The following is a 13,288-nucleotide window of genomic DNA, read 5'->3' as shown; positions in this document are numbered from 1 at the left end:
AGTTTTGAGATTTAAATAATTTTGTAAAGCACTTACAGTGGCTGGCACATAGCAAGTTCTTAACAAAAATTTATTATTTCTGCTATGCAGGTTTGTCTGTGGGCCAAATATTTCCACCAATATTTGCCCTTCTGGGCTCTTCTTTCCTAGATGCCATGCCCCTAATCTCTGTCTGCAGTACAGTCACTTAGCCAGTCATCTCTGTTGCTTACCTTATATTCCTAGCATTGCACACAGTGCCTGATCTATTATATGTGTTTAAAGGTGTGGGAATTTTGCCCCTGTTCTACTGAAAATTAACCAAACATCCACCGTACATGTTTAAGGCACACAGCACATAACTTCTCTGTAGCTTACTCCATCTCCCTTACCTCTAACAACCAATTGCTCCTTGTTTCCACAGCACACTGAACATATCTCTATCTATAGCACTTACATTGTACTGTAATTATTTTTTTGCCTACTGCAGTTCTTGCGGCATATTAAATATTTAATAGCCAAATTCTACCAATGTAAGACTACAGTTCTTTGAGGGAGTTGGTCAGTAAATGATCCAAGTCCATCTGACCAATAACTTAAATTGATTCTGCCTAGAACGGACAGAATGGGGGAGGTTGCAAACTCAAATGACTCTTAAGGAAAAGAACTGTATCTTGGAAGGGGGTGGTAAGTGATTTTAATAAGATGGACTTAAAACTTTTTATAGAATTGAATTTTTACATCTGGAAAAAATGGACATCCACCTACTACGTGATCTTTGTCCATTTATACTACAAATATTTATTGCAGGAGTTACTGTCCTAAGTGAAAGGCTATTTTGAAAGTGCTCTGTAGACTCAAATTACTTTAGAGTAATTAGTATTATGTTTAAATCCTGGGTGAATCTGACAGGCTTCATGGACTTGAGGACTGAGGATCGCAGTGGATCTGGATTGCTGATTCGAGACACAGGTAACGCGGAGGGAGCGAACGAACGAGCGCGCTGGCGTGTGCGTGTGTGCCGGGGAGGACAGCGTGTGGGTAGTCCGGGCGAGTGGGTGATTAGGGGCGTCTGCAGCAGTGGAGAGAGGCACAGAGGAAGCAGGGACGCGCGGGGCGCAGGACGCGCTGACGATTACGCCTGACGTGGTGACGTAGCGCGCAGGCCGCAGCGGGGGGCGGACTCTGGGCCTTTCTTCCCTTCTGATTCTCCCCCTCCCCCCTTTTCTCCCTTTCCGGGTTTGGTTCCCCCCTTTTCTCCCCCTCTCCCCCTTCCTTCCCAAGCCCCTTTCCCCTCCCCCGCCCCAATCCCCCCTGCTCCCCCGCCCTGGGCCCTAGGGAAACCCCCGCCGAGAAGAGCCCGCCCCCAGAAGCGCGCCGCCGCCGGCCGTCGGGGCCGAGCCGCAGCCGAGCGGCCGTGGGCCGGGGCGGCGGGCGGAGACGCTGGCGCCCTCCCCGCTACGGCCCGTGTGAGGTGAGGCCACCTCCCGGCCGAGGGGGCAAGCGGCGCGGGCAGCCCGTGGGGAGGGGGCGTGGCGGTCGCGGGGGCTGGCGGGCGGAGGACCCCCCGGCCTGTGTTCCCCGCGCTGGAGCTACCCGGGCCTGGGGGCGGTGGGGCAGGGCCGGAACCCACAGTGAGGGACGGCCCCGAGGCCCGAGACGCCCCGAGTGTGCGCGGGGAGCGCAGGCGAGAAGCGGGGGAATGGGGGGCGCGGGGCAGAGGGCGGGGGGCTGGCGCCACCTGTGGCCTGTGCGGTGGGACCTAAAAACTGTTGCGCCCTTGTAGTGCTTGGGGGTGACTAGCTCCATGTGTTTCTTGGGTTTCCGTTTTCCTGCGAGCATTGGAAAAATGGGAGGGAAAGGTGTTGAAGCGTTTCAAATCATGCCGGTATCCGAGTTATTAGAGGACAGGGATCCGAGTTGGAATGTACAGGGAGATGTTTCTGGAGCTTAAAAGTTGGGCCTACTTTAAGGCTCATAACTCACTCGTGAGCCTCTTAAAACTCTTACTGATTTTGGTGACTCCACAGAATAATTATTCACTCAGTAAATTGTTCTTGGATAATGATGAGACATGTTTTCCAGGTTTATTGAGAAATAATTGACGTATATTACTGTTTATGTTTAAGGCACACAGCATGATGGTTTGATTTACGTATATTGTAAAATGATTGTTGAAATAGAGGTTCAGCTAACATCCATCATTCTTGTATAGATACCATAAAAAAAAAGGAAAGAGAATAAAATTTTTTTTTCCTGGTGACGAGAATTCTTAGGATTTACTCTATTAAGGACTTTCCTATAAATCTCATAGCAGGGGCAACCATAGTCATCATGTGGTACCTTACATCCCTACTACTTATAACAAAATTGTTCCTTTTGACCGCTTCCTCCAATTCCCCCTCACCTTACCCTCTGCCTCTGGTAGCCACAAGTCTGATCTCTTTTTCTATGAGCTTGGTGTTTTGTTTTTTTCGTTTGTCTTTTTAGATTCCACATCTAAGTGAGATCGTACACTGTTTCTTTCTTTGACTTACATGCCTTCGAGGCCTATCCATGTTTGTCACAAATGGTAGAATTTCCTCATTTTTTATGGCTAATATTCAATTATACACCCCCCCCAACTTTATCCATTCATTCATCCATGGACATTAAGGTTTTCCTGTCTTTGCCAATGTCAGTAATGCTGCTATGAACATGGGGATTCAGATGGCTCTCCGAGTCTGTTTCTGTTGGTGTGGGAAAATTTAAATTCAGATCCCAGTTGGATGAATGTTCTTGTATAAATTTTTTTTCAAATAGACTTAACTGAAATAGAGAAGCCTGAGTTCTGTCTGATGTTGGTGGGCACATGGAGACTGGGGAAGAAGGAGGTGACAGGTTCTACTTCCCGAATATCACACATTCCTAGCATTTTAATTGTATTTTTGAATAGTTAGATTGGCACTTGAATTAGTTGTTAGTGGCTCCTCTTAATTTCTCATGCATTTTTTTTTTCTTCCTTTTCTCCTTTCTCCAGTATTTCCTTTTTTTCCTCTTTCTGGAGACTTCAAAACAAAAATGACTTAAATAGGGTGCCTGGGTGGCTCAGTTGGTTGGGCGACTGCCTTTGGCTCAGGTCATGATCCTGGAGTCCTGGGATCGAGTCCCACATCCGGCTCCAGGCTCTGTGGGGAGCCTGCTTCTCCCTTTGACCCTCTCCCCTCTCATGCTGTTTTTTAATCTCTCTCTCAAATAAATACATAAAATCTTAAAAAAAAAATGACTTAAATAGGGGTGCCAAGTGGTAGGTTAGGTTAATTCAGTTCACTTTTTAGTTGTATTTTTCTTCCCCCATTGCTGTTCTCCATAGGGTTGAGAGGACAGAGAATCTTTCTGGAATGTCTGATGAACTGTCAGCAAAAGTTAAATTTCACAGTTACTGTTCCAGCTGTCTTTGTGTCCACTGTAAGATCTATATTGTAGATCTCCACTATTTATTTATTTATTTATTTTAAAGATTTTATTTATTTGAGAGAGAGAGAGAGAGCACAAGCCAGGGGGAGGAGCAGAGAGAGAGAGAGAAGACTCTCCGCTGAGCAGGGAGCCCAATGCAATGCGGGGCTCATGCAATGTGGGGCTCCATCCCAGGACCCTGAGATCATGACCTGAGCCTAAGGCAGACACTTAACCGACTGAGCCACTCAGGTGCCCCAATCCCCACAATTTAAAACAAAAATAAAAAAATTTGGGTATGTAAAAATAGGGTGCCAGGTATTTTTTAATGGAAAAGAGGAGTCTGAAGGGGAAATAGCTTCCTTGCTTTTTCAGAATAAAAACCAAAGACTTTACAATTGCCTTTAAAGCCCTAGATCTGTAACACCCTTTCCTCCCCAGCATACTCCTTTGATCTGGCCCTTCCTTGAGCACACCAGGCTCACTTTTGCTTGCCTCAGGGGCTATGCATTTACTCCCAAGATCTTCCTGGATCACTTTTTCATTATAAAGCCGCATAACTTTGTCCCCTCACCTCCTTCAGTTCTTTATTCAAATGTCACTTGAACAGTGACATTTCCTTGGTTATTTAAATTGCAACCCCCCCTAACCTTTACATAATTCTCTATCCTACTTTTCTGCTTTATTTTTCTCCTTACTCTTAGCAACCTATAATGTACTTATGTTTGGTGTCCCCCACTAGAAAGTAAGCTTAATGAGAGTAAATAGTCTTGTTTTGTTAATTGCTGTGTCCTCAGCACTTAGCATAGAACTTACCATGCATTGGGTGCTCAACAGTTTTCTCCTTGTCATGAATTTTTGATCATGATTGGTTGTCCTTGGAAGTGTGGAATGAATTTTCACTAGGATTTTGTGAGGTACTCATTGGAAGAATTTGAGATTCTTTTTCTGTCATTTCTTGCCACATTTCTCTTTTTGACAGAAGTCTTGTGCTTTCAGCTCATTGAATGAAAGCACTTTGAAGGCAGAGAGGATGAAGCATAGGGGATCTTTGGTGTTGGTGGCCCTAGAGGAAGATTATAGTAAGATCTCATGTGACTAGAATTTTGACCTCCCGCTTCAGGCTCCTCCATTGATGTGTGTTCACTTCCCTGATGAGACAGTTACCATCCTTACCTCTTTGGCCCCAAGGCACTGAACAGGCTGGTTCCCCTTTGAATTTTTCAGTAGACTGAAGATGTTAATATTTACAGTGTGGGCTCTATGGGTTATATTTTTTCCCCCCCATTCATGTGGAGCTGGTTGAGCTCAAAAACTATGAGAATAGCTTTCTCTAACGATGATGGAGTGGTTCATTCTAGGGAACATCTGATCCTTTTATTCATAAATCCATTTTGGGGGGGCATTTTTAGCAACTAAATTCTATATTAAGTCTGAGGAGAAAAGGAGCAGGCCTCCTGAATTCTGTGGATTATCCCTCATTTATTTTTTCCTTTCTCGTTTCTTGGTTGGCGCATTTGTTACCTTTGTTGACCTTCTGGCTAGAGTGGCCTAGATGAGGTTTCTCTTTGTGGCAGTCCTGGCCACTCTTCTCCAGCTTAGGAAGGCAAAGGGGGTTGAGATAGGGGTTTTAACACTTTGTGGGAATGCTGGTGGCAAAGCTTAAAGTTTTTGCTTACACCTTTGCCAGGACATTGAAAGCTGCCAGGCCTATGAGAGAACAGTTTGTGGGAGGGTGGAAAAATTGGGGATCTTTTTTTTTTTTTAAGATTTTATTTATTCATTTGAGACACAGAGATACAGAAAGAGAAATCATGAGTAGGGAGAGAGGCAGAGGGAGAAGCAGGCCCCTCGCTGAGCCAGGAGCCCGATGTGGGGCTTGATCCCATGACCCTGGGATCATGACCTGAGCCAAAGGCAGATGCTTAACCATCTGAGCCACCCCAGAATTGGGGATCTTGTATCTATTTGGACTGGATGTGGTTCTGGTATTAGGGTAAAGAAGTAACAGCGTCAGAAATAGATCAGTAGTTCTTATTTTGTGAATAATTTGACATAGGTAGTTTGATAAATATTTCTATTAAACTTCTGTTGCCCTCTTTTAAATCCTTTCACAAAGTTTCTAGGAAGTCTTTCTCATGCTCTAGAGATACTTAACCATTTCTATACCATGTTCTCAGCTCTGATAGATAATACTGAGTACTGACAATGTTTCAGTGTAGGTAATGATTTCTGAATGATGCAGTGCTTATTCCTGTACCAGATCTCTTCATAAACTCAAGGAAAGTTTTCAGGAAAAAGCATATTTTGAGGAAGGGATAAAAAGTGTTGCATTTTGGTTGCATGATCCCAGGAAGTGCAGAGGAGAGAATTTTGTGAAACAGTGTATGCTGTTTTTTGTTTTGTTTTGTTTTTTTAAGGTTTTTCTATGCCTCCTTGTAAGATTGGATAAGGGACTCTGAGTGTCCTTGTGTGGAATGTGCTGCCAGTTTACAAGTAGGAAAAATAACTGAATGTGTATGCATGAATACAGTTGGTGGGTCTAATTTTAGAGACCTTCTTCACACACAGTGGCCTCAGTATTTTCCTCCAGCTGTATCCTTATTCTCTGTGTAGAAAACATTTGACTTAATAGTCTTTTAGCGGTTGATTAACTTTTGTTTTTACCATGGTTGCTAGTTTATTTATTTATTTATTTTTGTTTTAAAATTTTTATTTATTTGAGTGAGAGAGTGAGAGCAAAGCAAGAAAGACAGCATGAGTGGGGTGAGGGACAGAGGGAGAAGCAGAGTCCCCCCTGAGCAGGGACCCTGGTGTGGGGCTCAATCCCAAGACTCCAGGATCCTGACCTGAGCTGAAGGCAGACACTTAACCAACTGAGCCACCCAGCTGCCCCCATGGTTGCTAGGTTGGCAGTGTAGCACGTGTCCCATCTTTCCAATGAAGTTACTCTGTCATTCCTTCCTAACTTTGAGTTTATTTCTGAAAACAGAGATAGGAAAGATTTCTTAACCTTGATCTGTTTTAACTCCTTTTTGAGTTCCCTTAGATTTCCTTAGCATATATCTGTTTTTGCCAGCACTTAAAATTGATGTTGTTGGGGTGCCTGGGTGGCTCAGTTGGTTAAGCGTCTGCCTTTGGCTCAGGTCATGATCCCAGGGTGCTGGGATCGAGCCCCATGTTGGGCTCCCTGCTCAGCAGAGAGTCTGCTCTCCCCCACCCCACCCCTATGCTTGCTCGTGCTCTCTCTCTGAAAGAAATAAAATCTTAAAAAAAAAATTGATGTTAAAAGCTCTTAATTACAACAGTCTCCGCTGATTTCATCATTTTCACTTGGGAAGTATGATAGGAGAGATTCTGGGATGCTTACTAAATCCAGGTGTTCTTTTGATTTTCTGCAGGGTCTCTTGTGAGTTGTTCAGTTGTTTGAGCCTATACTGGGAAAGCTGTTTCAGCTTTCTAGGTCTGACAGTAAGTTTCCCAGAGTGCTTTCCTGTGCTTTAAAAAAATAGAACTTCTCAAATTGGGAACCCCAATTAGAGATGAGAGAAAAGGTGCAAAAGCCTCAGGTAGTCATGTCTCTTAATAGTGAAAACACTTCTGGTGTTTTTAAAGGACTCATTTTATTCTATTCCTGTTTGTTAACCACAAAAGCATCAAAAATCTTTCATTCCCTTTGATTGCTTCCTTACTTGTTCACACTCTGACTTTTCTAAATTGTCAAAGACTTCGATTTTTCTTGGGAAACAATTTGCAGTCATTTTTGGGTATTTTCTTGGGGAAAATAATGACACTTGTTGGTGTTCCTGTAAGGTCTCTTCCCTCAGACCATTGTTCTGATTCTTCCATTTCTCTGATTCTTCCATTTTTCTATAGGTGTTTTATAGCTTTTTTTTTTTCAATTGAATATCTCCAAATCTTTTACAAGCAAGTAAAAACTATAATTTGGTACCCATACAATTACTCAGAGGTTCTGAAAGATCTCAGCTTAAGTCCTTATCCTATAGAACTAGAATATAAGAATAAATGAAGCATTAGCAGGTTTTAAAAGAACTCAGTTTATTTCTAGTTGGCATTTGTTAATTGTGAGTCTGTATTGGGAGAAAAAAAGCTGGTCAAGTTTTGGTCATCTTCTATCTAGATTTTTTGGAGATAATTTTGCTCCTGTTATTAGTCTTCTTCTTCTTCTTTTTTTTTTTTTTTAAGATTTTGTTTATTTATTTGACAGAGACAGAGCGAGAGAGGGAACACAAGCAGGGGGAGTGGGAGAGGGAGAAGCAGGCTTCATGCTGAGCAGGGAGCCTGATGCGGGGCTCGGTGAGCCGAAGGCAGGCTCTCAGGTGACTGAACTTACCCAGGTGCCCCAATCATTACTAGTCTTTTATATAGTTCTTGTCTGATGTACGAACTATAGACTGTTATAAGTTCATTAACTAGTTTCCTTTGCCACTTTGTCCGTTATCTTCCTTGTATGGATGCTTTTGGTATATTTCATGTTGATAATATTTGTGTTTCAGTGTTTATTATTACTAATGATCAAAACCATATTCATATCTGCAAAGCACTTTCTCTTTCCTAGAAGCTCATTGGACCTTAAAGGGGTGTCAGGGGCGCCTGGGTGGGTCAGTCGTTAAGCATCTGCCTTCGGCTCAGGTCATGATCCCAGGGTCCTGGGATCGAGCCCCACATCGGGCTCCCTGCTCGGCAGGAAGCCTGCTTCTCCCTCTCCCACTCCCCCTGCTTGTGTTCCCTCTCTCGCTGTGTCTCTCTGTCAAATAAATAAATAAAATCTTTAAAAAAAAAAAGGGGTGTCAACATTTATATTAAAAGACCAAATTTTCCAAGTATGTGGTTCATAATTTTTGTGGGGCAGTGTTTTTGTTGCAAATGTCAGTTGTAAGAATTTATGCATGGTTTTGGCATGTGAGCAACATTATGGGCTTCAGGTAATTCTTTGTCCCTTGGAGAACTAGGTGGATTAGATTTGTGAAAGCTTCTATAAGCTTCGTAACAGAGAATTAGCAGGAAAGTAATCAAGGCAGTGACAATTGAAATTTAATAATGAATACATTTGAAATACATTTTCTCCCTAAACTCACAAATTGTTCTTTTTACTTACTCTTCCTTTGTGACTGTGCGAAAAGGGAAGAAGAAAATCTAGGACAGTAACCAGCTGATAACTTCCAGGAAACAGCGTGCTATGGGTAGGTAGCAGGTGAATGTATACCCACACAAGAAGTGGGCACTTAGTGTTTCTCATGCTGTTGGTGGAGGCAGCTCCCAGCAGCCATCAAAATCAATGGGAAGAACATGGTAGACTTTGTTCATCCTTTTTATCCTTATTTTATTCAGTTTTTCTGCAGCATTTGTCACTGTTGACCCCTCTCTTGAAATGTTTCAGTGACACTAATTTCTTTTTTTTTTTTAAGATTTTATTTATTTATTTGAGAGAGAGAATGAGATAGAGAGAGAGCATGAGAAGGGAGAGGGTCAGAGGGAGAAGCAGACTCCCCGCTGCACAGGGAGCCCGATGCAGGACTCGATCCCGGGACTCCAGGATCATGACCTGAGCCGAAGGCAGTCGCTTAACCAACTGAGCCACCCAGGCGCCCAGTGACACTAATTTCTTTTCCACTTGCATTCCTGGCTCTTTTTCTCCTTCTCATCTCTTAGTGTGTGTTTTCCTTAAGATTTCTGAATTTTGACTCTCTCTCATTCTTAAACTTTAATGGCATAAGCATCTTTTGGAGAATTTGTTAAGGCTTACAAAAGCCTTCCGGATCTGGCCCTTGCTAGCCTCTCTGACCTAACTTGTATTACACTTAACTGTTCTTACAGTTAAGGCCCCCAGGGCCGTTGTACTTAAAATTCCTTCTGCATGAAATGTTATTCTCCCAGATCTTTACCTGCCTTACCTCTTCTTATTTTTCAAGTCTCAGCTCAGATGCTTCCTGCCATAGATCTTCCCTGACCACCTATACAAAATAACCTCCCCTTTGTGCTTTATCACGTTCTTCTGTTTCATTATCTCCACAGCACTTACCACTATCTTAAGTTATCTTGTTTGTTTTCTTGTCTGTAGTCTGGGTCACACCTAGAACTTAAGCCTTATGGGAACAGGGACCTTACTTATTTTATAATTGCTGTATTCCTAGGACCTAGAATAGTCACTCAATATGCATTTGTTGAATGAATGAATGAAATGTGGATTCCTGGGTCTTACCTCCAGAGATTTTGATTTAGTAGGTTTGGGATGGGGTTTGTACTTTAACAGACATTCCTTTTTTTTTTTTTTTTAAAGATTTGATTTATTTATTTGAGAGAAAGAATGAGATAGAGAGAGAGCATGAGAGGGGAGAGGGTCAGAGGGAGAAGCAGACTTCCTGCTGAGCAGGGAGCCCGATGTGGGACTCGATCCCGGGACTCCAGGATCATGACCTGAGCCGAAGGCAGTCGCCTAACCAACTGAGCCACCCAGGCGCCCTTTAACAAACATTCCAAGTGTTTCGGATGTCTCTGGTCGGTTGTCTTGGATGACATTTAGAAAAACCTTGCTCTACACAGTCAGCCAGTCTCATACACTCTGATGGCTTCACTTAGCATCTGTTACTATAAGCTGACAACTTGTGAATCTGTGTCTCCAGTTCTGATCTCTCACCTGAGCTCTAGGCTCATTTCTTCAGTGGTCTCTTCAATATCTCCATTTGATTGTCACCTAGCATCCCAGATTCAGCATGACTAAGGCAAAAATAATTTTTCCATGGAAATTTTTTCTTCTGAGTTCTTTTTTCTGTTAATGATACCACCTAGGTGCATAAGCCAAGAAACCTCGATGTTAAACTTGAGTCCTTACTCTTTAACACCCAGTAATTATAAGTTACGTAGACACTTAACTCTTCAGTCTGTCCTGAATCTTTCCATTTCTCTCCATTAGCATTGCCACTTTCTTAGTTCAGGAGACCATCCTCTCTCATCTGGATAACTGTGATGGGCTTGAACTGGCCTTCCTATCCTAGTCTTGCTCCTTCTAATCTTTCATTTAGTTCTGTACCCTTCAGCCAAAAGAAGATTAAAGTCTATAATTTTTCTGCTGCTTATAACCTTTTTTTTTTTTAAGATTTATTTATTTGACAGAGAGAGATACAGTGAGAGAGGGAACACAAGCAGGGGGAGTGGGAGAGGGAGAAGCAGGCTTCCTGCAGAGCAGGGAGTCCGATGCGGGACTCGATCCCAGGACCCTGGGATCATGACCTGAGCCGAAGGCAGACGCTTAACCGACTGAGCCACCCAGGCGCCCTGCTTGTAACCTTTTAATGTCTTCTTTTTTGCTCCCCATACAAAGGTTGTTTTTGTTCTGTTTTGTTTTGATTTGTTTTAACCTGGGTGTTTTAACCTCACCTGCCTTATATTTTGCTGTCTTTCCTTTGCTTTCAGGCTTAGGCATCAGCTACAGATAAATTACTTGTTCTTTCACCCTCCCTATTCACCTTGCTGCCTTGGATAAACCATTGTTTCCTCTGAATGCCTCTGTTCCCCAACACAACAAAAACAAAAACCTTCACTGGTTTGGATATCATGTTCTGGAACCCTTTCAAGGCATCCTAAACCTCTTATTTTTTGTCTGTTTTGAACCACTTTCCACAAAGCTGGGTTCCCCTTTGTCTTTACCCTATCATATTTCTCTCTTTGTATTCCATTCTGAGTTTCTGCTCACACTGAAGTTAAATTTGCTAGGATCGTGATCTCTCCTGTGCCAAAAGAGCTCTCTAAAACATGTGATTTTTGTCTTACTCCTCTACTAACTGTAAGGAAGAGAAGGAAAGAAAGAAACTAGATGATTTGAGGCATATGTTCTAGAGGGGTATGTTCTAGATTGTGATTTTGCCAGTTTTGCCTCTCCTAGCTAATGCCATACCCAAGAGAGATCATTGTTTGAGTCTTGATTTGGATCAGAGCTATACTAAGGCCAATAACTGAAACCCTGACCTAAGTTTTTACCCTTCTTGATTGTACCATCAAAGTGTTACCTTTCCTATTATCACAGTGTCTTCAACCTTATATTACTTATCCCCCTTTCCAATCTTTTTATTTTCCCTTCAGAGTTACTTGGTTTAAAAGTTATTCTTTGTGTTTTACTCTCCATCCTGTCAGTATTTTTGATTATGAAGTCAAAATAGGGTTTTATACTTGCAGTATTTTCCCTTTATGGTAGTGCAGAAATATGTTTTCTTTCTTTTTGAATGAATGTAATGGCTGAAAAATTATGTATATTTGACCAGCAAGATAGGACTACTGAAAGAATACAGATTTGTTTGGTTTCTGTATAGGCTTTATGAGAAATAAAATCAAAGTCACTGTTTAAAACTCTGAATTTTTAACCCTGTTTGAAGTTCTCTGATGCTTTTCTGAGTTTAATCTCAATAATTGCACTGAATCAATGTCTTCATATGTAGAATGGAGTTGATGGTCTACTTCCTTTTAGGGTAGAGGAAAACTTACTTTTGGAGGTATCTCTAAAGGTTAGGTACAGTAATACTTTTTGATACATCTGTTGATTTAAAATGTGGACACTTCGGTTAAGCATCTGCCTTTGGCTCAGGTCATGATCTCAGGGTCCTGGGATTGAGTCCCGCTTCAGGCTCCCTACTCTGCCGGAGTCTGCTTCTCCCTCTCCTCCCCACTCATGCTCTCTCTCACTATCTCTGTCTCTCTCAAATAAATAAATGAAATCTTAAAAAAAAATAAAATGTGGACACTTGAGACTGAAGCTCCATTTAATGTATTCTTAAGCTAGCTTCAGTATTTTACTCCACCTATATTTAGCTAATAATACAGAAGAGGGGGGCACCTGGGTGGCTCAGTCAGTTAAGCGGTTGCCTTTGGCTCAGGTCATGATCCCAGGATCCTGGGAGCAAGCCCCACTTTGGCCTTCCCTGCTCAGCAGGGAGTCTTCTCCTCCCTCTCTCTCTCTGGCCCTCCCCCCTGCTCATGCTCTCACATGCTCTCTCTCTCTCAAATGAATAAAAAAAAATCTTAATCATACAGAAGAGGGACAAAGAGGTATCTGCAGATATTAATGAGCATACTTTCCATGTACCTGAGTTTTATTTATACCAGCTTGGTGGCCACAGTCAGCAAGCATAGCCTATCATAGAAGGACTGTCTGTATTAAACGTGATCAAATTACTAGTCTCTGATGTTCTCCAGTGCTGTTAAATAACACAACAGCGTTGAAGTTAATGTTGGGTATGAGAAAACACTGCTTTATTTCTGTGTGCTCTATTTTCTTCCTTTTTTTCCTTTGGAATTAACATTGCTTTCATAACTGCTTGTCTGTCTCTTGGTTGGGAAATGGCAGTTGTCTTTTCAACTTAGTGGACTGGCTGGATGCAGACATAGGATCTATTCAGGTCCATTATGTGTTCTAGGCCACAAAATTCTGTTTTCTCTGTTTCATTTTGTCCTTTATTGTTGACTTGTGTTTTGCTCAATGCCCACAATAAGGACATTCTGCCAAATGAGGCCCCCTGAAAAGATGATAGATTTTCAATGCAGAATTACAGGGAGGGGACACCTGGGTGGCTCAGTCAGTTATGTGTCTGCCTTTGGCTCAGGTCATGATCTCAGGGTCCTAGGATTGAGTCCCATTATCGGGCTCTCTGCTCAGTGGAGAGTCTCTTCTCCCTCTCCCTCTGTGCTCTCCCTCTCTTTCTCTCTCTCTCAAATAAATAAATCTTTAAAAAAATAATTACAGGGAGGGGAGAAGGAAAAAAAGAAAAAATAATAATTATAGGGACTCACTTGCCACTGTTTCGTTTTACCACCCAGCTTTTTTCACCTAACACAGATTTAATCCTTTTATATAGGCTGCTTT

General features: G+C 42.4%; 1 protein-coding gene across 4 annotated transcripts in view; it reads left to right on the top strand.

Moving 5' to 3' along the window:
- The first annotated feature begins 1,336 nt into the window (after positions 1-1,336).
- The window catches only part of R3HDM2 (R3H domain containing 2), a 157,539-nt gene continuing 145,587 nt past the window's right edge, over positions 1,337-13,288 (top strand). For all 4 annotated transcript variants that reach the window (XM_028110770.2, XM_028110767.2, XM_028110776.2 and 1 more), the window contains exon 1: positions 1,337-1,453. The gene's annotated coding sequence lies outside the window, so the exon portion shown is untranslated. The remainder of the gene's footprint in view (positions 1,454-13,288) is intronic.

The sequence above is a fragment of the Eumetopias jubatus genome, unplaced genomic scaffold (assembly GCF_037043125.1).
Source record: "Eumetopias jubatus isolate StellerSeaLion01/CBP00866 unplaced genomic scaffold, mEumJub1_p1.0 scaffold_8, whole genome shotgun sequence".
NCBI classification, from domain to species: Eukaryota; Metazoa; Chordata; class Mammalia; order Carnivora; family Otariidae; genus Eumetopias; species Eumetopias jubatus.
This window is presented reverse-complemented; position numbering and strand designations above follow the sequence as displayed.